This window comes from Phoca vitulina, unplaced genomic scaffold (genome assembly GCF_004348235.1).
Source record: "Phoca vitulina isolate PV1807 unplaced genomic scaffold, GSC_HSeal_1.0 scaffold7, whole genome shotgun sequence".
Lineage (NCBI taxonomy): Eukaryota > Metazoa > Chordata > Mammalia > Carnivora > Phocidae > Phoca > Phoca vitulina.
The window spans coordinates 12,036,350-12,053,684 of record NW_022589710.1 but is presented as its reverse complement, the minus strand read 5'-3'; positions in this window follow the sequence as shown (position 1 = coordinate 12,053,684).

Below are 17,335 nucleotides of genomic sequence, written 5' to 3'. Positions count from 1 at the left end.
ACATAGTAAGTCTTTCTTTAGAAGTCATACATATATCACATATATATGATGTATATCTCCACAACTTTATTTCCTGACCTCAACAGAACCAGCCTAAAGCTCATTTCTCACCATTCTGGTTCCTTTTTTCCTCTCTCTCAAGCCCTACTTTGTTGAGTGAACCATTCTTGCTGATGCTCACCCCAGACTGAAAGAACAGGCAGCTCAGTTTCTATGGATGAGCCTGGCAACCTCACACACCCTGGTATGATGGACATGGAAGAAACACATCTCAAATTACACTGGACACAAGGGCGAGTGCAACTTCTCATGAGCTGCCTTTATGCCCAACCCCAAAAGAGTAGAAAGTGATCTAATCATCCCTGAAAATATTAAGGACTCAGAACCATGCCTAAGAGTCCATGATGAGGTTAAGTCATTTTACTGTCCCCCTCCCTCCGCACTTGCCCTCATTGAAAATCTTTCATGAAACTGGGTTATAATATCAAGGGCAATACTGAAGAGAAAAAGAAAAGAATTGCCAAAAGATTAAAGTCAACACATAAGGTAGAGCTTGAAAGAACCTACTCCTCGCTGAAGAGAATAAGAAACTATAACAAGCCACTGCTTTGGCAATTCTTTTTTTAGCATCTTCTGACAAAACCATCTCTTTATCCCTCTGCAGTTATTTTCTTAAGCCACTGCCATTCCCATGAGCACACCGCCACCCCAAGCTGGTGCCTATGGCATCACGGAAGTGCCCCCACAAAAAGCTCCATGTGGCAGCGTTAGGACAAATGTCCAGTCATCGAGGAGCTTTCTCCAGTAGGAATGGGAGCCCTGAAAGAGGATCTGGATTGGAATGTTCCATCCAATCACTTTGTTTTACAGATTATTCCTTAATCTAGACAACAAATAGGTTTAAGTCCCTGTGTACCCGGCACTGGACAGGTAAGGAACTAAGTCTCAAGAGTCTAAAGTCTCACAGTTAGTCCAAACCCTAGACCAGCAGCCATATTTTCTGACCCCTGGCCAAGGCATTCTCCATCCCATCCCCGCTGCTCCTAAGGTCCCTTTTACTCTGAACACATGGGTTAATATCTGCCCTGGCGTTTATCTTCAGGCAGACAAATTCCTAATTGAAAAGTACACCACAGGACACCTGGGTAGCTCAGTCAGTTAAGCATCCAACTCTTGGTTTCGGTTCAGGTCATGATCTCAGGGTCCTGAGATCAAGCCCTGTGTTGGGCTCAGCACTCAGCATGGAGTCAGCTTGTCCCTCTCCCTCTGCTCCTCCTCCTACTCTCTCTTTCTCTCTCTCATGAATAAATAAAGTCTTAAAAAAAAAAAAAAAAAAGACCACCACAGCAAATTTCCAAAGAAGGTCCTCTTTGCTCAGGGCCCAGTTGGGCACATAAAAGGCTGACAAAAGCATCATCACAAACGTTAGGACTGCCTCTGTGCCAAGACCGTCTCTAAGTGCTTTGCCTACGCTCTCCCACTGAACCCTCACAACTGCCCTCTCAGATGACTACTCTTGTTATGCCCATGTTCCAGATGAGGAACACAAGTTGAGAGAGGTCAAAGAAAAAAAAATTGTCCAGGATCTCGTAGCCAGTAGGTGGTAGGTCCAGGCCTTAAACTCAGCTCTTTTCAACAAGAAAGCCAGAAATGCAGAACTATTTTCCACAGCGCTACTGCCTGATGCCATAATACAATAAGCCACTGACTGTACTGGTATTTCTGAAATCATAATTTCTGAGATGATACCAGAGCTTTGGCATAGATGAGTCACACAGGATTATCACATACTCTGTAACTATGATACCGTCAGATGGGAAGGATTTATCCTTATGCCTAGGCTCTGTCTGCTAAATCACTTTTTTTGGGTTTTGCAAACTAGGAAACAAAAGTGACAATATTGTTAAATCAAACAGGACCCATTAGTTATACTGTGCCTATATCTCTATGTAAATGTTAAGAGGTTTCTACTAATTCCCAGAGCCACCTTATCCATCCATCAGTTTCTCTCTAAAGTGGAGAAACCATGCTTAAAGCACATCAGGCACGGCAGCATAATAGAGAACCCTACCGCAAGGGGATTTCCCGTGTGTCTGTAATGTTCCACTAATTAAGTCTGAGAAGCATTTAAGACTGTCTTCACTGTGAATACCCACAGGGCAGCCTTAAAGGAAAAAAATCCATTTCCATGAGTCATGCACCAACAAGAGTGAGCAAATGGATTTGAATTGTTAGAGTCCATAACCATATGAAATACAGTTTTCTCTCTATGAAAAAGACTAGCTGTTCAGACATGCAGCTTACAGAAGCCAACTTTAGTGAAATATATATATATTTTTCTTTGTAATGTATCAAATAACCTAACACACATGCCTTTTGGCTGGGTATGACTTTTTTAATCACAGAGCTCCAGAAGCTAAGGGCACAAACTTCTCGGAAACATGCTAGAGGGACGTTAAGATGGAAGACTGTTTTGTTTCTAGTAATGAAAAAGGAAACACAATGAAAACATTCGTGAAAAACACTGTAGTGCTACATCTTTGCTCTCCCACATTTATATATACCTTCAAACAAATCTCATTACCCACCAAACTCAAAGAAATTAAAACAAAAGTCACCTCTGTGACATTTTGCCACCTAAGATTATTCTCTTTCCATCAAAGATGCATAAATTGCTTTTAAGATACAGGTCTACCCATGGCTTAGCGTAGTAAACCCACAATAGGCCCAGCTTCATACCCATGCATTTAATTAAAAAGCCTATGCTACAATCAAAACAATTCCCTGACTTAGCATGGGCAAATAAGACATGATTTAAGGAAAATACAAGAACCAAAGACATGTCATTCCATTTAATCTCCATGGATCCAAGGTTTTTCATCAGTTAAACAAGGCTATGGGCTTCAATCCACCAGACTTTTGTAAAGCAAAAATAGTAATAACAATTGAAAGGCATTTTTAACTAGGGAACGAAACTGTACTAACACAGTCTGGGGCTTGACCACCACCCGGAATCACAGCGTGCACAGGCCATGTCCAAGCTTCTTGACTTCTCTACAAAAGGTCCACTTAAACTCTAACTTCCAGCCCCTTCCTTGATCCTATAGTGATCAATTGACTTTTGAGTCAGCCCTCCTACTCCTCCAATGGAGAGGTTCTTACAGCAAAACTCTTAGCTTGCAGGGGAAAAAAAAAATTCAAAAATTGGGAATGCTACAAGAAGCCAGATCAAAAAAGGAATAAAGTGCTGATGACTGAGTAAGGACCAGAAGCTCAGTGAACATAAAAATATATAGGATTCACAGGGATTCTTTAGAGGCTAAAGAGAGGTATCCAAATAAGCCTCCTCTACCTTGGACTTGAACACGCACTACTGCCGCAGGTACCGGGAAGTTTTGTACTGACCGTGAGAACATTTTACCATCCTACATCCCATTTACTAGTTGGGCAACATGTCTCTTCCTCACAGACCTACTGTATGCTCCATGAGGGTGAGGGGCTGCATCTGCCCGGTTTGCTCAAACTTCTGGCACCGTGCTTGGTGCGAAGTTTGCACCCATAAATGTTTGCTGGGTCCATGAATTAACCATTTCATACATACTTCCTGCATAGCCATGCAGAAAAACTTGGTTTCAAAACATAGATACTTCTAGCTCTAATTTCCACTTCTTAACTGCATTGAGTTTTTCTAATTAAAGTCATAAAAATACAAACCCAACTCACAGGATAAGGAAGTATGACAGGATTCTGCTGTCCTTTCCATGCCCATTTTAGTTGGTTTTCATGGAGCCTGTGCTTGGGAGAACACTATGAATGTGTTTGGTCCACGGAGACTTTTTTCTTAATTTCCCTACCTCCAGGGGAAGTAGCCTACTAGCTGTGGTTTTAAATTCTGAAAGATGCATTCAGAGATGAATATGAGTCTATTTTAAAAGGCATATTACAATAAAATAAAATGAAAACGACCCCAAACAAATAACTAGAAAGGGACAAATAAATGAGAACATGTTTATTACCATTCACATATTTAACAAATTTTCATTATATTTTGTAATAATCTACTTTCAAATCTATTTTTTTTCTCATTGGACAATATTAAGTCCTTTCTAAAGTGAAATTAAGTAGGTGAATCTGCCAGTGACTCCCCAATGACTCCCCATTGATCTTGTATGCTAGGCCCTCCTCTGGCCCTTGCTTACCTCACCAGACACAGGCCTCACTCCTCCCCCATTCATCCTTTCCCCAGCCAGACTGAACGACCTCTGGTTTTACAAAAGTGCTAAGCGCTCTCCCCGCTCTGAGCGGTCACGTGTGCCGGCCTCTGCCTTGACCTTCCGCGACCTCCTTAGTCCCTCTGCCTTGTTAACACCTGTTCATCCTTCAGAGCTTTGCTAAGACATCCTTTCCTCCAGAAAGCCTTTTCTGAGACCCCTACCACCCCCAGCATGAAGTTAGGCACTTCCTCTGTGCCTCTCATAATGCCTAGATCATAGCTCTGTGCTAGCCTATTCTTACCAAAGTACCTGCTTATTACCTGTGTGTATTCTGAGATAGCAGCCGCTTAGTGAGTATGACTGAATGAACGCACACCAAAAATGGACGCATACCTGCTAAAGAAGTGACATAGATGACAGAATGGGGCTTTTCCTCTGCGAGTTTGTTTCTTATCTCAACCGTATGAATGAATAAGAAAATCATCTTACATCAGGGCCTGTTCCCGATAACAAGTAGTTTCTGTGAAACTAAGGCCCAACTTACTGCTTCCATTTGAAGAGCCTTAATAGTTCCTGGGGCAACTTTATATGATAGAGATGGGAAGATTCTATAATCGTCCTCATCCACTAACTGGGGTACTACATTGCTTTTAAAAGCTGATTTTTAAGAAGTTTTCATTGCTTATGTGAGAATTATTAATGTTTCATCATACCCAGATCTGTCATGTGATTCACTAAGACTATCTACAGGGAGTCTTTAATTTTCACATTGTTTTAAATGTTCAGTTTCTGTGGGGTTTTGTTTGCCCCTGCACACTGACAATCAATAAGTGTTTAATGACGACAGGGATGATCACGATACAATGGCAAGAGAAATAAATAATCTAAAAGGATGCCACATCGCCAAGAGCTCGGTTATCCTCTGAAGGCTCTAAACATGTTTTATGCGAGGCTCGTTTTCATACCTGGACAACATCATGAAAGAAATTTTCAGTTTTAAAAAGAAAACCAATTCTGAAAGATGTTGTTGACATCTGTGACCCCATGGAAATTATTTCAATCTGTGGGCAATTTGTTTTCAGTCTTTGTGTACAGCACAGAAAATTCAGTCGGCTCTCTGTCATACACCAACTATCCCGGCATTCGCTCGCCTTTCTTAGCTCATCAAGATACAAAATAATCTAAACAAAATGACTACACTGACATTTCCTCAAATACCATAATAATTGCTAAATTGGACTCACCAGAGACAAAAGGAAATTTTATTTTCTGTTGATCACATACATCTTTTTATACATGAAAAACCACGACACTATCATTCTCCACCAGGCTGTTTCTGCCAACAACTGTGACTGATTGGGATTCACATAAAGCCCCCAGCCTCCCATGAGCATGACAAGAGTCAAATTAGGTGGGCTGGGAGCAAAACAAAGAGGTCCAGAAAAGGAATCATCTCAAACTCAGCACTTTGACAGAGGCTTCTTCCTGCCAGTATGCATGCTGCCTCATTAAATGATGTGTAAAGGTCAGAGGTTAATCAACTTCAATTTGGCATGCATACCAAGTAGTTTTAGTCATCATTTTATATTTCCAAATGAGAAGAGGCAAGAAACACTTCAGGTTAATGGAGCATTTTCTAATGATGACTTTTAACTCTTCACAGACAGAATTTCTCATTTAACTTTGGGTTTTGTTTTTTTTTTTCCCCTTAAAACCACTAAAAGACATTCAAGGCATAAATGTCCAGCTTGCCCTTTTTTGACAGTTTTACTGAGGTATAATTGACATTAAAAAACTGCACATATCTGAAGTGTACCATTTGGTAAGTTTTAATAGAGGTATACACAGATGAAACCATCACCTACAATCAAGATAGTGAACACAGTCATCACCCATTTGGGGGGGATCTCTTTTGTTTCCTCCTGCCCATTATAATCCCTCCTTCCTCCTCTTGCCCCACCCCATTCTCAGGCAACCACTAATCAGCTTTCTATCACTACAGATTACATACTCTTGAAGTTTATACAAATGGAATCATATAACATGTCCTCTTTGCAGGCTGGCTTCTTTAACTCAGCACAGTTCTTTTCAGGTTTATTCATACTGCTCATGTAACAACGGTTAACTTCTGTTTATTACTAGTAATGTTCCATTACTTGGATATGCAATAGTTCATCTGTTCACTTGTTGATGGACATTTGGATTGTCTGCCAATGCTTATGGTTATTACAAATAAAGTTGTTGTGAACATTTGTGTACAATGTATGGACATATGCTTTCATTCTTTCTTGAGTAAATACCTTAGACTGCAATGACTGCATCATAGGGTAGGTCATATTTAACTGTTTTCCAAAATGTTTGTATCATTTTACATTCCCAGCGGCAGTGTATGAGAGTTCCAGTTGCTCCACAGCCTCACTAACACTTGGAATGGTCAATCCTTTATACAAATAGAAATCTTTGTCTAACCCAAGTCATAAAGGCTTTCACCTCTTTTCTTCTTTACATGTTATGGGTTAGATTTTATAGTTAGGTCTATGATCCATTTGAGTTCCTATTTGTATATTGTGTGAAGTAGACATGGAAGTTTATTTTTTGTATATAAGTATCAAAAGTACTTGTTCAATTTGTTGAATGGATATCCTTTTCCCACTGAATTAGCTTTGCGCTTTTGTAAAAAAAAAACAAAACTACCGATCTTTCCACTAAGGTTTTTAGAACCTAAAACTACTTTTAAAAGTCTACTAGTTATTTTTTTTTTAAGATTTTATTTATTTATTTGACAGAGAGAGACACAGCAAGAGAGGGAACACAAGCAGGGGGAGTGGCAGACGGAGAAGCAGGCTTCCCGCGGAGCAAGGAGCCCGATGCGGGACTCGATCCCAGGACCCTGGGATCGTGACCTGAGCCGAAGGCAGACGCTTAACGACTGAGCCACCCAGGCGCCCCCTACTCGTTATTTTTAAAATAAAAAGAAATCAACTGATCATACATGTGAGGGAGATTATCTTTTAGTTCCCACTCTTTTCTCCATGGGCTACTGAGAACAAAGCATCCAGCAGTGGATTTCATTAGAAACATCATAGCAAATACCTGACCCTACAGGAAGTTTTAGTATTTGTTATAATCAGAACGCTCAAAGATTATGCAAAGACAAAGAAAACAGAGTTGTAATTTCATATTAGAGGGAAAATTTTGTATCAAAGGGAAAGAGGATGCTTCCACCTACATGAGGAGCTCAGAATATAAGCATTTATCTTTGCTTCATTCTCAACCCTATTAAACAAAATAAAAGAAATAAAAAGACATGAAGCCCCAAGGCTAAAGAATACAGGAGAATAGACAACAGCCAATGAGAGATAAAGACAAAATTTTGTAATCTGGAAAGCAGAAGGATGAATGGCCAATAACCCAGCAGACCAGAGAAAGTTAGGAACTAAGTATTTACAGTAAGGAAAGCCAACAAGAAGTAAGCCAATTCTACATAAGGACCCAGGAACTGGAGATACCAGTTACCTCTAAAGGCAGGATACTGGATGAAGCTGAAATGGGAAAAATAGTTTCTCTCCATTTAGGTCTCTTTCCATCTTGTCTCTCTGAAAGAACTAATTTGGTCTTCCTCACAGCAGAGTTGTAGAGGTCTAAAAGCAAGTGCCCCAAGAGACAAAGAGCCAAGTGGAAGCTGTAATTTTTAAATGATTTAGTCTCAAACGTAACATAACATCACTTCTACCATACCCTATTGGTTGGAGTAGTTACAAGTTCCTGCCCAGATTAAGGCAGAAGGTGGGGAGAACAACACAGACCCCACTCTCAGCAAACATTGTCAGTGACATGGTAAGAACATGTGAGATAGGATATAATGATTGGTATAGCCGTCTTTGGAACACAAAATCTGTGGCAACCACTGACAAATCTGACCACTTAATTTTATAGGTAAGGAAACAGAGGCCCAGAGAAATCTGTATGATCCAAATTACACAATCAATGGCAGAGCAAGACTAGAAACTGGGTATCTGAACTCCTAGTCCATGTTCTTTCCCACTAACTTACATTGCCTCTTTTTTTGTTTTTTAAGAGAGAGACAGAGAGCGGGGGATGGGCGAAGGGAGAGGGAGAGAGAGAATGCCAAGCAGGCTCCAAGCCCAGCACGGAGCTGACGTGGGGCTCAATCTCATGACCCTGAGATCATGAACTGAGCCAAAATCAAGTCAGACATTCACCGCTTAGCCACCCAGGCACCCTGCCTCTTAATTTTTATAAAATTCACACCAGTGAAATTACAGAGTTAATGGATAGAGAGTATTTAGTATAATTAAAGTCTGACTTCTAGATAAATTTTTCTTGATTTAGTAAATTCAGACCACAAAGAAATACTACTCGCCAGCAGAGCAATGAAAGGGCATTTTTAAAAATAATTCTCAGACCAAAAAAGCTAATGAAATCAATGAAGGAAAGTTTTCAAGTTAATCTTCCTCATTGCTGAGTCTAAAGACATTATAAAATCTATGAATATGTTTCCCATAGAGAGTTTTATCTTTTTCTCAAAGAAAGGGAGTAATACAAATGATTCCAGTGTGATTTAAATCTCTAACCACAGGAATCTGGCATAGTTCTCTGACCATGCTAAATTTCAACATTATTACTCATTTTGAGATATTTTACTCTGCTAGTATATAAATTAATAGTAATGGATCAATTAGAGGTTACCTATTGTAATGAAAGTGTCATCTTTAATCAGATGTAATTCATCAACAACAGAAAAGAAGAATAAAAAAATAAAAAGGAGATTAAGGACTTCTGCTGGAGTAGCTAGCAGACTAACGTATATGACCAACCCTCATGGCAGGAATAACAAGAAACTCTCAATAAGCTAAAAAGCAAAGTCATCTTCTTTTTTTTTTTTTTAAGATTTTATTTATTTATTTGACAGAGAGAGAGAGAGCGAGAGCAGGAACACAAGCAGGGGGAGTGGGAGAGGGAGAAGCAGGCTTCCTGCAGAGCAAGGAGCCAGATGCGGGGCTTGATCCCAGGACCCTGGGATCATGACCTGAACCGAAGGCACACGCTTCAACCGATTGAGCCATCCAAGTGCCCCGTAAACTACTTTAAAAAAAATATTTTATTCATTTATTTGACACAGAGAGATAGAGAGCAAGCAGAGGGAGAAGCAGGCTCCCAGCTGAGCAAGGAGCTGGATGCAGAACTCGATCCCGGGACCCTGGATCATGACCTGAGCCCAAGGCAGACCCTAAACCTACTAAGCCACCCAGGCACCCCTAACCTACTTTTTTTTTTTAAGATTTTATTTATTTATTTGACAGAGAGAGACACAGCAAGAGGGGGAACACAAGCAGGGGGAGTGGGAGAGGGAGAAGCAGGCTTCCCACTGAGCAGGGAGCCCAATGTGGGACTCCATCCCAGGATCCTGGGATCATGACCCAAGCTGAAGGCAGATGCCCAACAACTGAGCCACCCAGGTGCCCCCCAAAGTCATTTTCTAAAGCACTGGAGAGCAACCAAGGCTTCCAGAATTTGAGGGCTAATCCTTGTGAGAAGGTAAATGCATTGGAATGACCATGACACCTCCTACCACCTTTTCTTTCAAGGCATTTACCAACTCCTAAAAGGCTCAGGACTAAGTCAAGTGGAAAAAAGTGGCTCAGAGATTTTGTCAACCTTATAGGGACAGAAAGATAAAAATTAGAATTTAAGACAATCAGGAATTAGGAGCAGGATCCAGGAGAAAAGGGAATCACAGAAAAACTAGCTAGAAATTCTTGGCCACTTTTCCCTTTGAGCAATTTACTAATTCCTAAATCACAAAAGGTGAGAAGCCAGGAAGCCAACCAGAAAGCAACAGCTAAATCTAAGCCAAGCTGTCAACTGTCTTTTGGTGCTGGAGAGATAAAAATTGAAGTTTGAGGCCCAGTAAGGAAGAGATGATCTGATAAATACCCCCAGGCTTTCAATTCAGACCCCCCAAATGCTATGCCTTTGCAGTAAAGAAAAACAGAAATAGACCAGCTCCCACAAAGACTTAAATCCATCCTTGAAACATCTTTCTCCCTAATTCAATCAATAACTTTCCTTCACTCTTTGTACCATTAAGACAAAAAAAACTAAAACTAACTCCTATCTGGACTAGGATAACATCAGACTAGAACACGGAAAAAAATTGAAAATGCAAAAAGAGGAGGCTCCTGGGTGGCTCAGTCAGTTAAGCCTCCAACTCTTGGTTTCGGCTCAGGTCATGATCTTGGGGTTGTGAGATCAAGCTCCACATCGGGCTTGGCGCTGAGCATGGAGTCTGACTGAGGTTCTCACTCCCTCTCGCTCCCCCCTCTATCCCTCCCCTCTCATGCACATGTGCTCTCTCTCTAAAATAAATAAAATCTTTTTAAAAGTGCAAAAAGAGCACAAGAGATACGTAGAACATGGTAAACGGCTAATACCTGCACAACAAAGTTTCAGAGAAGAAGTGAGAAAGAATGATGCAGATGCTCAATGAGAATTTTCAAAAACTAACAAAAGCCATCTCAAGCCCTGGATTAAAGAAACACAGGCAGGAGAAATATCCAGAAAACCACACTTAAATGCATGACGTAAAACTGCTTAAAGCTAAATTCAAAGAGAACATCTTAAAAGGAGCCAGAGAAGAAAGACACGTTACAGTTAAAGAAACAATAAGTTAGTTGACTTGTCAACAGAAAAAAAGAAACCAAAGAAAATTAAGTGGTATCATTGAATTGCAGGAAGAAGATAACTTCCAATTTGCCATTACATACCTAGCAAAATAACCTCCAAATATGAAAGAAAAATAAAGATATGTCCAGGGAAATAAAAACTCTAAGAACTTATTGCCAAAAGACCCACACTAAAATAAATATTTAAGTAAGTTATTCAGGCAAAAGTACCATGATTTCAGATGGAAGTACAGGAATGCAGAATAGAATGGAGAAGGTAAGGGAAGAGAACAGAAAAGAAAAGGTAAATGTGTGGTCAAATTCAAATGATTATTAACTTTTTAAAACAATAATGACTGGGTGGGTGCCTGGGTGGCTCAGTTGGTTAAGCGTCTGACTCTTGATTTCAGCTCAGGTCTTCATCTCAGGGTCTTGGAATTGAGCCCCATGTCCAGCTCTGTGCTTAGCAGGGAGTCCACTTGGGATTCTCTCTCTTCCGCTCCTTCTGCCCTTCCCCCTCTCAAATAAAGAATTTTTTTTTTTTTAAGATTTTATTTATTTGACAGAGAAGGGCACAGCGAGAAAGGGAACACTAGCAAGGGGAGTGGGAGAGGGAAGAGCAGGCTCCCCGCTGAGCAGGGAGCCTGATGCGGGGCTCAATCCCAGGACCCTGGGATCATGACCTGAGCCGAAGGCAGACGCTTAACGACTAAGCCACCCAGGTGCACCAAAATAAAGAAATCTTAAAAAAAAAATTAAACAATAATGATAATGTAGGTTTAAAATATATGTAGAGTGAAATAAATAACAAATAGCACAAAAGGCAAGCAGGGGTGAAATAAGAAAAAGTGTTCTACAGAACTTTTATTGATTGGGAAGTGGTAAAAATACTAATTTATAGTAGATCTATTTAGTCAAGCAATGATACGTGTTGTAATATCAAGAGCAACTATTAAAAGAATAACTTGGGCAAACAAAACTATTGAGCTAATAGAGGGGGGAAATTAATTTAAAATATTTAATTCATAAAAGCCAAAAAGAGGAGAAAAGGGAGAACAGAGAACATGGGAAAAATACAAAATACGGCATAAAACAGTGTATATATAACCCAAATACATCAGTAATTACATTAAATGTGGAATATATAATAATGCATTGTTATGGCCTGAATGTTTGTATCCCTTCAAAATTCGTGGTTTGAAATCTTAATGCCCAAGGAGATGGTATTAGGTGGGACCTTCCGGAGGGGCTTAGGTCATGAGGTTGGAGCTCTCGTCAATGGATTTAGTGCCTTAGAAAAGAGGCTCCAGAGAGATCCCAAGCCCCATCCACCATGTGAGGACACAGGAAGATGGTGCTGGCTATGAACCAAGAAGAGGGCTTTCACCAGAAAGCTAACACCTTGATCTTGAACTTTCAGCCTCCAGCACTGTGGGAGATTTTTCTGTTGTTTATAAGCTACCCAGTCTGTGGTAGTTTGTGAGAGTAGCTGAATGGACTGACACACACTTATCCAACTCTCAAGGAGGTTTCAGATGTTACCAATTTTTGCTATTACAATAAGGCAACAATAAAACGAGTGTGTGACAGTCTCTCTAGGGTGCTATTTAAAAGTGGAATCACTTCATCAGATCTTACCAAATTGCTTCCATCATAGGACAGCTCCTCTTTCACCCCATTCTTGCCAATGCTCAGGACTACCAGACTGGTAAAAATTTGCCAATCTGATGGGCATCAATTGCCTCAGTGTTTTAATCTGGATTTACCTTAACACAGGTGAAGTTGAATATCTTTCATTTATTAATTATTAGGGTTTCTTCTTCCATGATTCAGCTTTTTATAGCATTTGCCCTTTTTTATGGAGTTGTGTTTATCTTATTGACTTGCCCCTTAATTTAATCCATATAAAATGAAATTATTATTCTAATAATAATAATTACTTGAATTACTGGGTACATAATGATGCTCTTCATCCAGATGGAAAATAAAGAAATTCAGGCACATTTTTCAGTAGCAGTTAATGAGTTCAGTGTGGGGTAATATATAGCAAATATCTACTCAAAATGGTTAATTTTATGATGCCTTTTGCATACAAATTTTAATATAGTTAATATATTTATTTTCCCATTTGACTTGTGCTTTCAGTGTAAGAAATTCTGTCTTAACCTGGGGATTGAAGACATCCCCAAGTTTTAAAGTTTCTGTTTTCTTTTTAGGTCTTTAATCCCTTTAGTATTTAATTTTGTGTGTGGTGCAAAATAAATATCCAATTATTTTCCCATATAGTCAATTGTCCCAGTATCATTTATAAAAAGATCTGTACTTTCCTTATTGACTTCCACTGCTATCTCTGTTATATACCAATGTTCCACATGTATATGTGGTCTAATTGCCTATCTTTGTGCCAATATTAAACTGTTTTAATTGCTATCACTTCACATTAAACCTTACTATCCAATAGGGTATCCTTCCTCCAATTCTTTGAATTATTTTGGCTCTTCTAGGCACTTTACTATTCCATATGAACTTTGGTTTCAACTTGTTTCAAGATAAAATAAATTGTTGGAACTTCTATTAGAATAAATTGACTTTATAGATTAATTTGTGGAGAAATAACATTGATATTGAGTCTTCTCATCCATAAACTTGTTACATATCTCCATTTATTTAATTCTACTTTATTTACTTTAGTAAAGTTTTATAATTGACTTCTTTAAGGTCTTACACATCCCTTGTCAAATATATTCTCAGTACCTTGAAGCTTCTTTCATTATTGTGAATGACATTACTTTTTGTATTTTCTAAATTTTTTTGTATATTGAACTTGTATCCGATAACACTGACAAAATCTCTTGTGAGTTCTAATAATTAATCTGTAAATCTCCTTTTATTTGTAAGAGAGTATTTGACAAAGGGCAAAGGAACTTCCAACAAGTATCTGAATCCATTATCTTCTGAGCCAAGGAACTGAATATAAAGTCTTAAAATGGAGAGGGAAAGAAATATGTATTTTCTTTCCTTTTCCTTTTTATAAATACACACTACCACATGATTTTACCCCTACTATGAGGTCTTGTATGAATAATGACACATGTTCAGTGGTGGCTTCGGAGAAAGGGTCAGTCTTAAGTCACTCTTTGTGCTGCTATAATGAAAAAAAGGAGACTGAAGACAGAGGCAGGAGCCAAGTCATGCATGACTTGCATGCCAGGCTAAGGAGTTTCTATTTTATCCTAAAAGCAATTAATTAAATCAGATTTGCATGCTGGACTTGCATTTTAGAAAGCACTCAAGCAGTACAGTGAAGGATGAACCGAGCCTGCGTTCTCTCAGCAAAAACACCAGTTGAGATGTATTGCAGTAATTTCCTAGACTATAAGCTTCATGAGGCCAGGGGCTGTTGGTTTTGCCCAACCCCCTTAATCCTCAGAGCCTGGCACCGTGCTTGACACATAAAAGATGCTCAATACTTGTTGAGTTAATTAATTAATCCTGTGAGAAATACTTAGGGCAGAACCAAAAACAGGTTGTGGAGATGAAGAAGAGAAAGACAAAATTTATAAACACTGAAGAGAGGCATCAATTGTATATAGGGAGTGAGGGAAAGGGAGAAATCTAGAATGACTCCCAGGTCACTGGCCTGGATGACTGGATATATAGAGGTATCCAAAACTAGATAGGGAATAAAGAGATATTTTCAGACATATATAATTCATTCAGTTTCAGACATACCGATTTTGAAGTACTTTCAGGCAGATTAGTCCAAAAAAAAGTTGGATCTCTGGATGTATAGCTGCACAAAAGGGACCCAGCACAGGGAGGTCGCTAAGGTTATGGGTGTCAGGGAGTCAAAGCGGAAACATGTAGAGTTAAAGTCTCCTTCCCCTGTGATGTGCTGAATCCATCTTATGTTAACCTAAGGTCTCAGTAAAATACTTACAAGGGCTTTAGTCTGAAGGTGCCTCTTGAAGAAAATTTGGCCCCAGCCTGCAGGGACCTCATGACCCACCTCCATTTGCAAGCAAAGTGATGTTTCATTTAGGTAAGAACACAATTCAGTATATCTTCTTTCATAAAATAATGTCACCCCTACCATCTCCTCATCTGCAATCCAAAGCATGTCATTGTGCCTTCAACAGTATATACACTCATCTCATCAGAAAAGTTCACTTGGAATTGTCAAAGGACCCTTAGGCTGTTAGCCTGAGATTTGTTCTCTGTCCACTCCTTTAAGTATTCTACAGTGTATTCTGGTATAAATGTAGAGCACCACATTAACTTAGTTCCTTCACTGAGGACCACTTCAGTGTTATTTTCAGACTTTAGCAAAGCCCAATCTAAGAAATAGACACATGAATAAAGCCCCAATACATCTGATTTTCTGTAGATATGGTCTCTATTGCTCAATGTTTCTTAGACAAATTTTTCATGATTAATTTCTCATTTTTATTTCCATTAGTATTTTTATTATAAATGTAGTATATGTTTATTGTGAAAAAAAATATTTTTCAAGCCATATAAAAGCTCCCATATCCCTCTTTTCCTGTCCACACAGTCCCATCCAGAGGTATCTAAGTAGTCAAGATTCTTTCCGTTGCAAGGGACAGACCTGTAGTTTGAAGGATGCTCAGTGCAAGAGAGGAATTTGAAGGCCACTAGGTCAGGACAAGGAATCAAAGCAACCACTCTGAAAACCAGGACAGTACCAAGGGCCCCAGGGAATGGACCTGGGGTGTGAACTTCTTGTCTCTGCTTCTACATGCATGGTATAGTTAGTCTCTTAGTTTTCTCAGGTAGTGGAGGACAGGGCTTCATATGACTGGGGGATCTTATCCTTGCATCACTGTCATCTGACAGGAAAAGGGATTTTTTTTTTCCTCCTGTAGAAAAAATGTTAGGGACATGCTCTGATGGGCTTGGTTTAGGTCAAGGGAGCACTGTGGTTGGCAGCCCCAGTAACTCATGACTGAAACAGGAGAGGGGTAATTCCCTTGAGGGAGAGGGATGTTGTCATCAAAAGAAGGGGAAAGTGTGAGGAGCAGCCAAAGTGTCTGATGACTCTGTATTACCATCAGTAGTTTCCTGGGTATTTTCTTTGTATTTACAAGCATATAAAAATACTCTCTTCATGTTTTATGCAAAGAAGAACATAGTATGACAAGTGTTTTTAGGAGTTTATCAAGGAAAAAATGTTCTTTCACAAAGTGCTGGTATACTTTCTTTTGATCAGATAATGAGAATTTTCTAATCCACTATTTCTTTCTCTTGACTACCAGGAAGCTCAGAGCTAAATTTAATGTTCAGTTACCACAACTATATTAAATCTCATGGTCAGAGTATTTACTTCCTCCTTCTTTGTATACTTTTAGATTTCTAATTCCTGGCTTGTCTAGCTTTATTGTCGTAAACCCCATAAAATTCTTCTTGAAAGGAGAGAGAATTTTTACAGGTTCTTCTAATACCCAGTATTTTAAAACTTGTCTTATTTTTCACTAAAAAAAATTATCTTTCATTATGAAAGTAATGAGCGCTTATTATACAAAATCTAGAAAATAAGTGGAAAAGGAGAAAAAAAATCACCTATGTTCTCACCACCCATTATTAACATTTTAGTGTGCTGTTTAGTTTTTTGTGTCTTTATTTGTTTTAAGTAGGCTCCACACCCAATGTGAGGCTTAAACTCACAACCCTGAGATCAAGAGTCACATGCTCTACTGACTGAGCCAGCCAGGCACCCAAATTTTTATTTTATTATTTTTTTAAGTAATCTCTACACCCAACATGGGACATAAATTCACAACCCAAGATCAAGAGTTGCATGTTCTACTGACTGAGCCAGCCAGGCACCCTGTACTGCTTAGTTTTAAATGTAGGAGAAACAACCAAGTCATATAATCAGCTCAACTGAATAGACTCCTTGCTAATCAAAAAAATCCCTGCAGCCTTTAAATTATGGGAAAATCCAAGGTGAAGAAAACATTTAACAACAAAAAAAGGAGATCTCTTGAAATTTTGACAATGGTTTCCGGAATTTATTCATATTAGTACTAATAGACAGTCTATTAGTCCATCCTTCCCCAATATTGTTTACCCACACCTAAATTAAGATAGAGCTGAGGGGCACCTGGGTGGCTCAGTCAGTTAAGCGTCTGCCTTCAACTCAGGTCATGATCCCAGGATCCTGGGGAGCATGCTTCTCCCTCTCTCTCTGCTGCTCCCCCTGCTTGTGCTCTCTCACTCTCGCTCTCTCGCAAATAAACAAAATCTTTAAAAAGATAGAGCTCAGAAACAAAATGCTACCTTTTTTTGTTAAGCTTCTACAACTGTATTTACCCATATATTCAGTGGGAAAATCATTCCAACTAAAACAGATAAGTCCTATTTTCTAGGTATCATAGCCAAAATAGTGGTTTTTAATAACCATTTAATAACTGT